This window comes from Motacilla alba, chromosome 3 (assembly GCF_015832195.1).
Source record: "Motacilla alba alba isolate MOTALB_02 chromosome 3, Motacilla_alba_V1.0_pri, whole genome shotgun sequence".
Taxonomy (NCBI): Eukaryota; Metazoa; Chordata; class Aves; order Passeriformes; family Motacillidae; genus Motacilla; species Motacilla alba.
Window position 1 is genome coordinate 60,293,404 of NC_052018.1, and position 14,902 is coordinate 60,308,305.

Sequence of the window (14,902 nt, forward strand, 5' to 3'; positions counted from 1 at the left end):
GTAGTAGAGCAGCCAGCTTGCAAAACAGCTCATCTTCAGCTGCCTCAAAGCATCATGTCTTTCCCAGCTCCTCTGCTATTACCAGTGCCTCCTCCCGTCATGCTGTGCCTCTCTGCATCCCTTTCACTTTCTCCAAACAACACTTAGGAAAAGACAGAAGACTGCTCTTCTCCATTGATCACGACAGCAGTGTTCTCAATCTGTGACTCCAACCAGGAATAAACCTATAACCCTTTGCTGCTTTCCTTAACCCTTACCTAAAGCCTCCTCTTCCCAAACACTGCTTCCTCCTGCACCCTGCAATTGTCTGTGTGCTCCTCCTCATTCCACTCACTGGCTCCCTTCCCCAGCTTCCCCAGCTGCAGTGGGTTAAAAAGGAAGTATAAGATGTTGCCTGCAATTGATTTTAATTCTTTCCCTTGTGCTGCCCCTGCAGGCACGAGTTGGCCAGCCCAGCTGTGGCACTGAGTGCAGCCAGTTCTCCCTCACGCACAGCCTTCCCTCAGCAAGCTGTGACAGACCACAGACAAATGCACACATACAGTCATATTTATTTCTTTGCATTCTCTGCAGTTTCCTTACAGTCTGAGGTCTAGCAGAAGAAAACATCTGCTTTGTTTGTATTTTAGGATAATGGCTTCCTCTGCAGACCTGGAAACACAAACACGACAGCAATGGACTTTTGTGGGAGAAGCAGAGAGGGGCTCCAAACTGAGAGTGAAATGGCTGAGAGCAGCTGAAGTGTTCAAGCAAAATGAAAATACAGAAGTCTTCAGAAAACAAAAAACAGTGAAGGAACTAATGGATTTTTGAATGCTCTTTTTCTTTTTTCTTTTTTCTTTTCTTTTCTTTTCTTTTCTTTTCTTTTCTTTTCTTTTCTTTTCTTTTCTTTTCTTTTCTTTTCTTTTCTCTTCTTTTCTCTTCCTTTCTTTTCTTTTCTTTTCTTTTCTTTTCTTTTCTTTTCTTTTCTTTTCTTTTCTTTTCTTTTCTTTTCTTTTCTTTTCTTTTCTTCTTAATAAGGCCCTAATATGCTGTTTCAAGGAAGTGAATGCAAGGAATAAATATGAAATTTTCCTGCCTACCATCATCTTTCTACAAGAGTCCAAATTATTCAGGGACTTTGGCTTGGACAGACATCTCAGATTTTTTGTCTCCCCATGAACAACATTCCACAAATCCTCTTTCTTATCAAATCATCCAATGGGTGAGAAGGCCAAAGTGTTGGATCCCAACTGGTAGAACATCTAGCATGATCTGCAAGATTAGTCTGTCACTCTGTTTACCATTGGAGGCCCTTCTTTTGTGACAACCTCCTTTGTCATGCCAAATACTCTTGAAGACCCCTTCTTTCACTCTCCAGTAGCTGCCTGCAAGGCCCAGCATGAGTGGGCAGACTACAGGTTATACACTACATCTCAAAGGACTGAGATATAGTGAACATGACAAAAATGTGCCACCCAACAGATCAGGTTGCTCAAAGCCCCATTCAGCCTGGCCTTGAACACTTCAGTTATGGATGTGGGGCATCCACAACTTTCCTGAACAATATGTTCCAGTGCCTCACAACTCCACAAAAAAGAATTTCTTCCTAACATCTAATCTAAGTTTAAATTAAATTTCTTTCAGTTTAAAGCCATTCCGCCTTGTCATATCACTACATGCCCTTGTAAAAAAAAATCTCGCCAGCTCCCTTGTAGACGCTCCTTTAGGTACTGAAGGATGAACTTCTGCTATCCCAGAGTGAGTGTAAATGAAGAGCCCTAGAGGACCTGTCCATCTCTGACTAACTCATGAAAAAGCAAGAATGAGAAAAGGTAGTCAGGAAAGGTCCTGCAATCCTCTGTGATGCCAGGACTAAGAGGAATGAACAGCAGGACAAAGCCTGCACAACAAAAGCATGTAAGAGCAGCCAAAGGATGTCATCAAAAAGCTGTAGATGGATGCATGGATATCCAGAACATCCTACATATTCTAAAACCTGATTAATGGAGTCAAAGGAAATCAAGTGCCTGATGATTCTGAAGAGATGAGGCCTGAAAAATGGGTGGAATAACACAGAATTGCTTTTCAAAACACTAATTGACACTGGTAAAGCAGTGCTGCAGCTGCTCTGTGAAGACTGTGATATCTGTAACTGCATGGGGTAGTTCTCTAATGAAAGTCTGTATTCTGTAGGAACTGATGTTGCTACCATGAAATGTCAGCATGACAGTCCATCATGTCCCAGAACAGTCACTGGGTTTTCTGGAAGCAAATCAAGTCAAGGGTTAAGATTGGCTCTTATATTGACATCACACCTAGCTTTACAAGTTCCTAATTTTTATTATTTATTCCTGAAATAAGGCGAGATCATAGGAATTCATGATGGTCAATGTGTGGCACAATGGGATGTACACATCATTTCAGTGCGAACAGTGACATCTCCAAATAATAATGAACAAGTAAATTATTTCATGTAGAGATGTCATCTTGAAAAGGAGATCTCATGGAGGGATCCTGCTGAACACTCACAGGTCAGTATCACTAATGTGATGTACTTTATTCAGCAATTTGTCCAAAGACTCTGAAGAACCTTAAGGGCTTTAAAAAAGGAAACAGATTTTAAGCCTTGTTATGTAGCAACTGTAGTCATCTTGCTTTACTCCCTAAATCCTACTATTTTAGAGAGAAAAAATTAAGAGACACTTTTGGGGGAGGGAACAGCAGAAATAACAATTTGCAAGTCTTCTTGCTGAAATGTATTTAAATCACAAATGCTGACATTTTACTGAAATTACACTTTTCCAGTAGAGGGAATGTAGAAGAAAGGAGGGCTGACCCTTCCTGTCTTGGATGATAAATATTAAATCTACTTGAACTCTAATAATTTACATAAGTTGAAGCAACAAACAGAAAAGGGCTGGTTGAACCTAAAAGAACTGGAACATTTCTTAGTGCTCTGGGAGCCCTTTCTCATTTCAGTGTGGCTCAGTGTCCCTGGCTATATTTCCTAGCTTTCTGAACATGAAATACTAAAGCTATTCAGCATTTTGCTACAGTTGCAGAAGAACACGGGAAAGAGGCAAGTGAAATTACAGGAGCACAGTCTGCCTTTTGTTATCACACTTAAGTTCTACTGTCATGCACTTCAACTTCAAAGAGTAGCAATTGTAGCTAAAAGGAAAACTCACTCCAGCACTTACAACCAATCAGAAATAAACAGAAAAAAACATCTGTGGGGAAATACACAATCTTTATCAGAAGGGGAATGGCCACCCTTAAATACAAACAGGGAAAACAGATAGCTGCCCCCTCAAATAAATGGTCACAAACCTTTCATTTGTTGGGAACAGTAATGACTGCCTGAATATGAATTAACTCTACTGCATTAAACTGATTTTCACATTTACCACTGTCTGAAAATGAAAAGAGAACTTGTCCTTAGAGTGTTTATCTGTGAAGAAACTTCTCTATGAATAACCACACAGCAAGATTCTAATTTTTAAGGCAAAAAACCCAGTAAAATGTGGAGCTGTTGTCATTCCCACAGCAGTAATTTACCACAGGACACATAAGAGGGTCAGTATGTCCCTCAGGATTGGTCTCTGAATTAGGGCACACGACATCCTGATATCTTCTCCTGAATGGTTCCCAGGAAACTGGAGCATGGGAATATGTAAGTTTGCTGGGGAGGCAGCCAGTATGGGAGTATCAGTTTGGTATCCTCAGCTGTGGACTGGAGGGACTGGAATAGCAGTGGGTGGCTGGCAGGGTGAAGGAGTAAGTGGTTACTCTGTCACTACCCAAACTCTTCATTATCATTCTACATTCACAGCTCCTGCCTTCTATGAACACCAATCTTATTTATGACACATCATACAGCCCCTGCAGTAAGTGAGAAACTCCAGCCCTCAGTGTTTCAAGAAAAACTGCCTTGCACTGCATTAGCATGCAAAATGAATGAGGCGGGAGACCAGCTCCAGCAGCTCCCCAAAATAATATGCGACAATCTAATTAAACTTTATTGTAACTATACAAGCGAAGAAACAGAATTAAGGCTGGGTAGGCAAGCTCAATTTTGTCATTTCCTTAGCCTTTGAGTGTTTGCAATTTCATAGTCTTGTCATGTAGGGTTTCTAATAGAATTTTGTGCATTTTTAGAAAATAAATTAAATTATGAACTTCTACATGGTTCAGCTTCTGCTAGGCCAGCAAACTAGACCAAGGCAAAAACTTATGCAACCAACTGGGCAAATTCACTCTTTCCTTCTATGCTGGCTTTTCAATTGTCACTGTACAGCAGAGGAGCTCACCATTCTTCATCCATGCTTTATTGCTCAAAGAGAGAGGGAGATATTTCCTCTCTAAAGGAAGAAGCTAGAGATGAGAGCTTGGTAGCAGCATAGATTGGTACCTGGAGAGCAGAGTCCGAATTCACAAAAAAACACCCTGTGACTACCAGCCAGTAACACTCAAGGGCTCAAGAGGCGAAAGATACTGCAGAACCAAACACCAATCCATCCCCACATCTATGAGAACTGTTAAAATTACACAGTTGGAAGTATTGTTTTTTTAAGAGATCTTTGTTCTTGTACCTATCTCAGCTTACACTTTCCAATTAAAAAATTGCTTCTGGGCTTGATATCAAATGCTTAAAATTGCAGCCAAAAACATAAGCAACTCAAAATAACCCCCTTAGAATGGAAACTCTTGTACAACCTTCATACTGCTATGCCTGAAGTACACTGCCAATAAGATGCCTAAAAAGAGGGAGAGAAACTCAGGGTGGGAGTGAAGGGAAGAGGAATTACACTGAAAAGGAATGAAAGGGAATCCCACGAGGAGCCAGCAGAAAAGCTCCAGACATTCTGGCAGTTCTAAGAGTTTGTTCCAGGTGGCAAAATAGACACTCACTCGAGGGGGACTTTTGATGAAAAAGGACTGGGGACTTCAGGGCACGGGCCTTCGGAGACCTGCAGTAACTCTGACTCTCTGCTGTATTGTCTGCCACGGCATATGATTAGCTTCCTGTGCTGTAGCGCATTGTAAGGCACTTTATAAAGCAATGAATTACACAGCTGAAGTGGAGTAACCACATGCAAGCAAATACGACAACCATTATGCTCTCAGCAACATCCCACACACAGCCACGAACATTTGCATTAGTGCCAATTAATCTGAGGTGGTACAAACTCAGCCAGGCATAGGATTTGTTCTTTGGTGTGAAGGAGGAAGGGAGGGGAGAAAAATATCCTTTTGTCTTCAGAGAGGAAACATCTGTAGGAGTTTTCAAGGGCTCCGGTGACTTTGTTGAGCATGGAGCGGGGGAGCGTGCTATTGAGTGCTTTGATCTCACCAGCAGGTGACACTGCAGCAAGTGGGAGCAGCTATAAAAAGTTTGAAGCATTCTAGGGACAACTCACACAACCGGCGCACAAATGTGTTTAACGCGTGTGACTCACAGTTGCCGAGAAGTGGGAACATGCAGCACGGGCAGGCCTTTTGGTTTCAGCTTCTCGTTGTGTATTAATGTCTTCCTTTTTCCCTCGCTGCCCCCCACCACTGCTCTCAAACACGGGGGTGAAGCGGAGTCAGGAAGGGCGATAAGTCTTTTAACCCTGCCGCATGTGGAAATGCATATGACTAAAGCACAGCCAGGGAAAACTGTTCCAACAGTCCTACCTCTCGCTGAAGTCAGCATATCCTTTACTGTCAGTGCTAGCAGAGGAGCCTACCAAGCACTATAGGGGTATTGTGCTTTTCCAGGTCCACATTTTAACCAGCCACCCTGCATAAGAAAACAGTGATGGCATTTGGGAGACATGGGTTTTCTTGTGATGCATTAACACAGAAGAAAGCAGATTAAATACTTGAGAATTAACAACATATTTTACCTCTTTTACCTCTCTATTCAGGAGGACTGACCCTACATAACCCTCGGTTCCAAGACCTGTGTTATTAGGTCAGGAAGATCAACCTACTTCTACATGATGCTCCAGTTCCATAAGTAAAATCCTCCTGCAGCTAGACATCCTATGCACAAAAATTCACAAGAGCTAACTTACTGAGCAAGGCTTATGCTGCAGATTCTGGTGAGGACCATGGTTGTTGTATCCTGCTAAGGACAGAGTAAAGGTTGCTTACTTTGTCACTCAGCAATTCCTCAGGTGCAAAGGGGATATAAGCAGAGCTACCAAGTTTTGTTCAGCTCCCTGTGTAATGTATTAAATTTGTAAATGGGTTAATGAACTGATTTACCACTTTCTAGATTATTTGCATGAAGCCATCAGTCGTATTGCTCAGTGACGACATCCTGCTCCAAAGAGCAGTAAGAAATTGTTCCCAAATTCTTGCTGCTGCACATAGGGAAAGCCAAGAGTCCTTCTGAGAGAGGTCTTCAGAGAGTCTGCATACTATTTGCAAGATATGATGTGAGGCTGCAGGGCACTGGCAGGCATAGGCGGGTACCCACGTAGGGTTTAATGCCAGAAGCATTTGTAACAGCTTGCACTGTCAGTCCTGCCAATGCATGGCTGCTCTGCTCCAGGTGTGTTCTGTACAGAGAGAGTGGATACCTGGTGCTGGCACCTGGCACAGTGCAGCTGAAGTGAGTATCTGTTGTCTGCTTGAAGTGCATGCGAATGTGTTAAAAACCAGCTGGAACGTGTCAGCAAGTGACAGAGGTGCCAACACCAGGGTGCTGGGCAAGATGCACAGCCACAGATGATTCCAAATGGCTCCACAAAAGGCTGACAGAAACACAAGAATTCAATGCTCAAAAAGTGTTTCTAAGTGCTTCTACTTCAGCAAGCAAACCAAAGGATATTAATAGCCCTTCCATAATATTTTGCATGCACATTTGGGAATGGGGGGGGGGGGGGATTTTTTTATTATTATCTGAACTAGAATGCTGTAGAGCATTATAATTGTTTTTGGAGAGACAGAAGCAATTTTAAACCTTATCATTTAAACAGTGCACATTTACAGCACGACACCCCCTCCTGTGTCCACTGCAAGCACCTTACAATCAGACCTTCCCATTGATGCAGTTACACAGTCAGGGCAAAATGACAAGGATGAAGAAACTCAGAGCTGACTTTGCAATGAAAGCAAACACCTAGCACAAACCACTTGAGAACTCACATTTATTTTGACTGGAGGCCCTTAGAGACATTATTTAGGATGACCATAGGTATAAAAAACACATCTAAAGTGTGACTCTTCTATGGCAAGTGTTGACTAGAAGATCACTGATGAATTCAGACTCTTTAGCTTCCACTGTTCAGATCTACCTTGAAATTTCTAATATGTGCACTGAAGTGGACAGATGAGGCTATATTTATATTCGCACACATTAAACTATCAGCTTTACAAAACTGCAGTGGAGATTGCCTACCTTTCAAGACCAAGAGAGAGAAAGAAAGGGGCAAACTGCAAAAGGGCCAAGCATTTTTTTTTCTACATCACTCCCACTTCCTACATGAAAGATTCACTGGCAAAATTTGTTCTGAAGTTGTGGTTTTTTGAAACAACACTCTCTAGTCACATAAGCAACACTTTATTTTTCCAAGTGTAGTTATTTAGTTTCTTCACATTTAAATTTTCATGTCACTTCTCTTCCTCTCTGTAGTTTTTGCTTTTTTAAACAGTGTGAACACATTCTGTAATTATTGCTGACAGCCCAATGTTTAATGGTGTTGAGTGTCTTTTATGGCACAGTCAGACATTCGTTTAGGAGACAGCTGTCTCTGCTTAAAAAGTTGCTGCCCCTTAACTCTTTATCTCTGCCCCCACGACTCAGACACGGCAGCTGCCCGTACCTGCAAACACTTGAAGCAAAGCCTGTTTCTCTCCACCCTGCAGCAGCCTGAAAGAGCCCACGGATTCGGTTACTGCACCTCAGCAGAGGGGAGCGGGAACAAATAGCTGATCAAGCAGTAACTTGTTAAACCACCACAGCTGTTTCCCAAGCAAACATCCGACCGTACCCTCGGAGCCAGCGCGGCGCACGCGGTGCTGGAAGGGGAGGTGTTTCCGAAGCCGGGAGATGCTGTGGGAACCATCCCACTCTCCAGCCCTGCCCCAGCTGAAAGCCAACCGCTGTGCCGTGCTGGGACCGCGGCTGCTCCGCAGGCTCGTCCGCTCGTCTCCCAGCCTCCTCCCGGCCCTCACTCTTTTTTTTCCCTGCTGGTGCCAGAAGTACCATCAGGTACTGAAAGCGCGGCTGAACTCTCCTAGCCGCTTTCATCTGCCGTTTCCCGGGAACACGGCTGATATGGCATGATTCCCAGCTGTTTTCATAGAAGACTGGCCCGGGCAAGCACAGCTTTAGATAGCCTGGGTGTGACTGACTACCTGGTACACAAGTCAGGAGGTGATTTGGTTGGCGCCAGTCCCAAGCAATGTGAAGTAACACAAAACTCATCTATCACCATGCAGTACTTACCAGGTGAACCTTCACGAAGAGAACTTGCCTGACCTGATAATACAGTATTACCCCTAATAATTATGTAATTCAATACTAGTGCCGATTACCCACCGGGGAAGGGGAGGGGGGAGGGCAATTGCAGCCATCTGTGTTTGTTTGCCTGAATGTTCCCATAAAGATGTTCTCAGCGTACATCGCGCTCGCAAGCGGCAGCCTTGAAAGGGCGTTGGGACGCCATTCTGTGGGGCAGCGCTGTGCCACTCCGCATGATGTCAAACTACACTGCTGACACTGCCAAATTGCTGTATCTTGAGATTTTTGAAATATAGCAAAAGAAGAAGAGTGTGTGAGAAACACAGTCCCCACCTTTGCTGAACAGAAAAAAATCTAATCCCTTGCTGCAGTCTTTTATATTGCAACAAAAGCAACTAATACATTTTTGTGTTATCTGTACCCTTGCTCTGCACTTCAGGGAAGTTAGTTTAGAGCACTGTGACTTTCCTGTGCTGTCTGAAATAGCAGGCCCTTTCTAGTGCTCTTTCAGCTTGCTTACCAGAATTACTTTTTTAAAATTAATTCCTCCATTGTATCAGCACAGTAGAAGATGGGCCTAATACTTTCATCATTTGTAAGTCAGCATATGATTTTATACAATTTACACAATGCCTTAAGAAATGAAAGCATACCTGCTGACACTGTTCTATGCAAATGATTTGCAGGATTTTCCTGTACCATGAAGGCCAAAAAAGGAAAAGGACCACCTGACCATCTTATCCAGTCTCACCTACCATACAGGTGTGGCTTGAGTAGGGCAAGTCTTGACCTAAACAACTAATGACACCACATCCACCTCCCTTAACGCTGAAAAGGCATTTCTTCCACCCAGCCTTTGGGAGTGGGGAGAGCTCGGGAGACACGTTTTCTACCCCAGAAATGCTTTGTGCATGATCATGCTTCCTGTCTGCGATACAACAGAGGAATACACCATTGCAACAGATTCCCCATATCCTTTCACCTTTCATCACTCTTTCCTCCAACTTTGATCTGGAAAGTGTTAAACCCAAAGGTATTATAAATAGGTCTTTTTGACTCAATACTGGTAAAAATTTCACAGAAAAGACAATATTCAGCTTTTAAGAAATTGCTCCTAAAATACAGAGGTATGAAGTTATGCTAGTATCTTCTCATCTGGTTTTGAATCATCGCAGAGGGTTGTGTGGTGGATGACATTTTCCTTTTAAATCTGCCAGATTTTTCCATTAAGTTCTATATAAGTTTTTCATCAGTTTGCTACAGCTAGACCCAAACTGCACAGCTTTCTCCCTTCCAGAGGAGGAAACGAATACTTTCATTTAATCAAATTACCGAGGGAGATGCTATGAAGTCCTCTTAAGTATGATAAAACACCCCAGTAACATAAGCATTTACAACTGATATGCCATTGTAAGAATTAACTTTTGGAAATAAGGTGATTTTAGAAATAAAATCCAGCAAGTAGAACTCTGCAACGAATCATCTTGAAAAACCTGACACCATGAAGTGCTCAGGGCAAGGACCCCATGCTTCCACCATAGCAATTTTGTAGGTAGCATGTGGTGAATATTAGTACTGCTCTCAGCTGTGCCTGAGCATTTAGGAGTATTATCACAATAAAAATCACCAGAACCATCACAGACCTTTCTAAAAGCCATGGGTTTCACAAAGGAGAAGCTAAAAAGCTCCATGGGTATTCAGTTTATTCAGCAGAACAGCTAATAACTGATCCCACAGTCCTTATTCAGGAAAGAATCTTATTCCTAAGGGGAATTCAAGTGAGCTCCATTAGCTCAAATGCTCTTCACCAAATAACCAGTAGCCCCAGAAGACTGGAGACAGATAAAAATGTTCCTTCATAAACCTAGCTGCCAAGTGGAGTCAGCTGAAAATTTTCAAAAGGAATTTCTACAAGGGCTTAAAATCAAAGGTATTTTTGTCTGAGTAGGAAAGCAAAATCAGATCTCTAACAAGGCAAAGAGGCATAGTAACTTTTAAACAGTACTCCCACCACCTTTTTGTCTAAAAATCTCAGTGTTTTTTCAAACCACTGTGCTTCTTTCTGCTGTATGGGATTGACAGAAACTGTTCTGCTGGTCTTGGTGTCTGGTCCACACCAGAACAAATAGGTTATAGACTATGTTATACATGTTTCTTACTGTGTTATATACAATATATTCCTGCAGTATATGGAAAGATGACAGCAACAGTGTTGCAGGGCATTTAGATTCATGAGTATGGTCAGCAAACAGGGAAAAGGCAGCTGGAGTTCAAACACGAATGAAGTTGGTGTGGTTAAAGCAGCACATTTCCTGCCTTGCTGCTGTATCCACTCCTTCCATTCCCAAGCACACTGCTGATTTCACTGGCATTGCCTGAAAAGGTAAAGAGCAGTCTTTCCCAGAAAGTTGCAGGGTTTAGCCATAAAGCTGTTCCTCAGAGACTAAATTAACTATATTTTTTCCCAGTGCATCATCTTCGATGCACAAATTAGTAGCAAATAATCATGTAGGCCAGTCAGAGACGGAAAGAATTCTCCAGACCTTACAAGGGTGTCAAGTGCAGTTCACAGAGAGCAAAATTAATGCCACTAGAGATGGCCAAAGTTCACCTATGAGCAATTCTCTGATGGGTGATTGCTTCTTCCATTTTGCTTTTACAAGGTTTAAGGTGCATAGGTAAAATAAGATCACAGAGTGACTGAGATGTTTTTATAAGTGTGGACAAAGAAGGCAATTTAAAATCTTTTCTGAGGTGTGTATAATTACAAGTGCATTTCAGATGTTGTTAATATGCTTAGGTGCTTAGGGAAAGCAATCTTATATGAAAGATAACCTTTTAATAGATTACTTTATTACAGCAGCACTCAGCTTCACCACTATACTCAGGGTTGAGCTGGCCTCCCATGTTTTCTATAGGTTTATAACTTAGCTGTAAAAAATAATTGGAATTGAATATTCATGCCAGCTAATAAAATTTGTACATTAATTTTCAAAAGTAAAAAACTGGTTAATCTTTTACAGATAGAAATACCTACTGGTATTTCTACCAGTGGATAAGGAATTAAAGAAGGGTTTTAAAGGTGGGGGGTTTTATGTTTGCTTGTTGGGGGGTTTTTGTTCCTTTTTGACAGTCACCTAAATTCATAACCACTTCTCTGTAAGAAATATATTTGGCAAACGATTAGCATATATTGATTAGTTATTACACAGGAGAACATTATTGCAGAGAATTTTTTTAACTTAATGAAAGCTTGCATTAGACAACAGATTGCAAAATCTCCAAAGGAACCATTAATAAAAGCCTTTTTAAAAAATTAAGTTAATTTAGTGCTTATGAAAACAAGAGATTGGTGGAGTTAGCCAGAGCCAACGATGCACAGACTTCCTGTAAAGCTTTGCCAATATGTTATGGCCCTGAACTAAGACTTTCTTACTATTTCAGCTATGAATCCTCCTGTTGTTCAGCACAAACTTCACGGCATGCTCAGGACATAAGACAAAAGTTTCTAGAATTGCATTCCCAGACTGGGCACCAGCATAGTACACCTTAACTGTGCAGTAGTCCTGCATGATGCCAGTGACCAACTCACATGACCACAATTTGGCTGTTAGCTGTTAGCTATGACTTCAGCTAGAGCTCAGGGCCAACTTCCCAGGACAGTTTGGCAAGCACGCATGAACTACATCATGTGGATTCGCAGTGGCGCAGTTATGATACTTGATAATTCAGTTCTGCAGAAAATCCTGCTCACCTCCCTCTCCCAAGCAGTCTGTTTAAAATCAAGTTGGGCTGCTGGCACAGGTAAAGTAAGCAAAATTTTGTTCTTAAATTCTCTACTTTCTGATGACATGGATTGTCTTCTGTAGTGTATGAAGGAAACAAAACCCTTAGGACTTTTATTGGTGCTCTTTAAAGTGCTTTAGGTTTTTATTTTCTCTTTTCTATTTCCTCTGTGCATCAAGTATTTTAAAAAATGGGTCCCTGATGATGATCTCAATTTTTTGCACCTGAATTGTCTTGTGAAGACCACCAAAATACTACCATGTAAACACTGGCTCCTGAACACAAGCATGCTTTCACTGAGATAATGTTGTAAGTTTCCATAAAGACAGCAGCATTACCCGCCTTCATTCAAGTAAATTGATGGTCATCTGCTTGATGGCAATAGAGCAGGGACCCCTCTGTTGCATGTCTGTGTCCTGGGTGTTCCGTATATTCTGTCTCTCTGGATTTTCTCCACTTCCAAAGTAAGGATGAGAGAAATGTTTCTCTTCCTTCCAGAGCCATTGCCATCACTGGTGCTGCAGAATACTCTTGTGTGGTGCTCAGACACAACAGACACTTGGCACACATATAAGCACTTCACGTAGATGTTTTTACCCAGTAACTTTTTGGCCAAGAAAACATATGGCAGGTGCATCCCTGCAGAGCTTGTCTTTTCAGCTCCTACCAAGTGTCCAAACGAATCACTGCTGAGTTACTTCTTGACTTCTTTACCTCAAGAAAAATATGTGCCCATGTGTCAATACACAGACCTACCATACAGGAGGTCACATTAAGGCTTCTACCATGTATCATTGGTGGCACTGTAGAGTTTTCATATGAGTAGTGTAATATGTTATATGGTACTCCAAAGGATCCATTATGTTCCACCAGCAGAATTTCACTTTTTACACAAAGGTTTGGCATGATTAATGATCTGTTATGGTCTATTGATTAAATATTACCTGCAACAGAATTGCTTAAATACATATTTACAAGATAAACTAGAACAGCTCACAGTCATTACAGTCGTTGTGGTAATTAATAGGAATGTTATGTAAATACACATTTAAGTGATTTATATAATAGGGCTCCAAATAAGCTGTTATAATCTATCATGCTGTAATGAATTAGCTCCTTTACTGTAGGTAGGTATCTGACCTCTACTGGAGTATGAAAGACCTGCTTATATGTCTCACTGCTCTTGCCTACTTTTAACAGAAAACCATGCCTGAAAAAGCTGCTACTGGAGAACAAAAAGAGAAAAAAAGTGCATTAAATATGCAGGTAATAGTAAAATGGGTCCCAGAAAGCTCTATAGTCGGGTTGGCTACAGAATGAATGAACACTTCTTCGACTGCCTCACCTGCACCATCAGCAGGTGCACAAAAGCTGCAGGACAGATAAAGCTGCCAGGCAAAGAGTATGCTGCATATGGACAGGCCTTAGGTGCCTTCCCTCTCCTACTCCAGAACACAGCATTCACATGGGAGCAGAGACACAAGAATGAACTCGACCTAAATCATCTGAGAAGTGTGAGGACCATCTAACTGGACTGGGCATGGGAACAGACCTGGACCCAAAACCCGAGAGGGAAATTGCTAGTGTGTCACAAGGCACAGCTGAGCTGCAGTCCTGATGCTTATAATGCTGAAGTGATGGGTAGACTGCACCCTTCTTCCCTAGTGCCTAATCCAGACACAGGCACCTCACACAGTTCTTCTCAGGATGGGCAGGCAATAAACCGTCTTTGGACAGGCACTAAACACAGGGGTTTTCAGACCTGCCCCCCAAATAAAGAAATCTGAGGAAATCATTACACATCACAGAAGAGATGCTGGAATTAATTTTTAACTATATGACTTGCCTTCAATTTGTAATTGTTACAGCTGACTGTCATGCTCTAGATTTTCAACATGTCAGAAAAAAGTTACTTCTTCTAGTTTTGGAGTGTCCTCTTCAGTCTGGGAACAGCTTAACATGCAATGATTTCATTAAAATGGGCTTTCAGTTACACTCATGGCTTCTTAAGACGCTATTTTTCTTTGCTTTGTTCAGAAAAAGGAATAAAATTATAGTCTATTCCAAGATTTCATATTGTTAGTTTTAATGCTTTCCCCTTCAAAGTGTTTCCCCTCCAACACACATTCCAGACAAAGCAGTCAAGCTTCCTCTGACCTCACAGAGTGGAAAGAGAGAGAGAGAGAGAGAGAGAGAGAGAGAGAGACTCAATTCAGCTATTACTTACCTTGATGAAGCTATCTTTCATATGTTATTCAACTTAACAGGCAGTGACTGGAACAAAATCATGAACATTATTTGCTAATGGAAATTGGACTTGGAGAGCCCCCAGATGTTCTATGCAGCTACAGGTCTCACAGGCACGGGGGATGCAGCACAAGCATGTTTTGGCATAGTAGAGACACTCCTTCATTCCCCAAGACAGTGAAAATTTTCAAGACTTTCCTCACCTTTTCAAGGTGAGGAAGTTCACCTGCACGGCAGTCTGGAAAGAGACCCTGAGAAGACCCACATGTCTTTGGATGTGTGATGGAGCCCTGGAGATATTTCTGCCTAGTGAGAAGGACACATGACTACATGCACCCACCAGCCACAGTCCACACTGTGCTGTGGATTAGGAGGCACAGAAGATGCCTGCTCTTGTTTCAGGTCTCCAGATGCAGGTCTTGGAGCAGC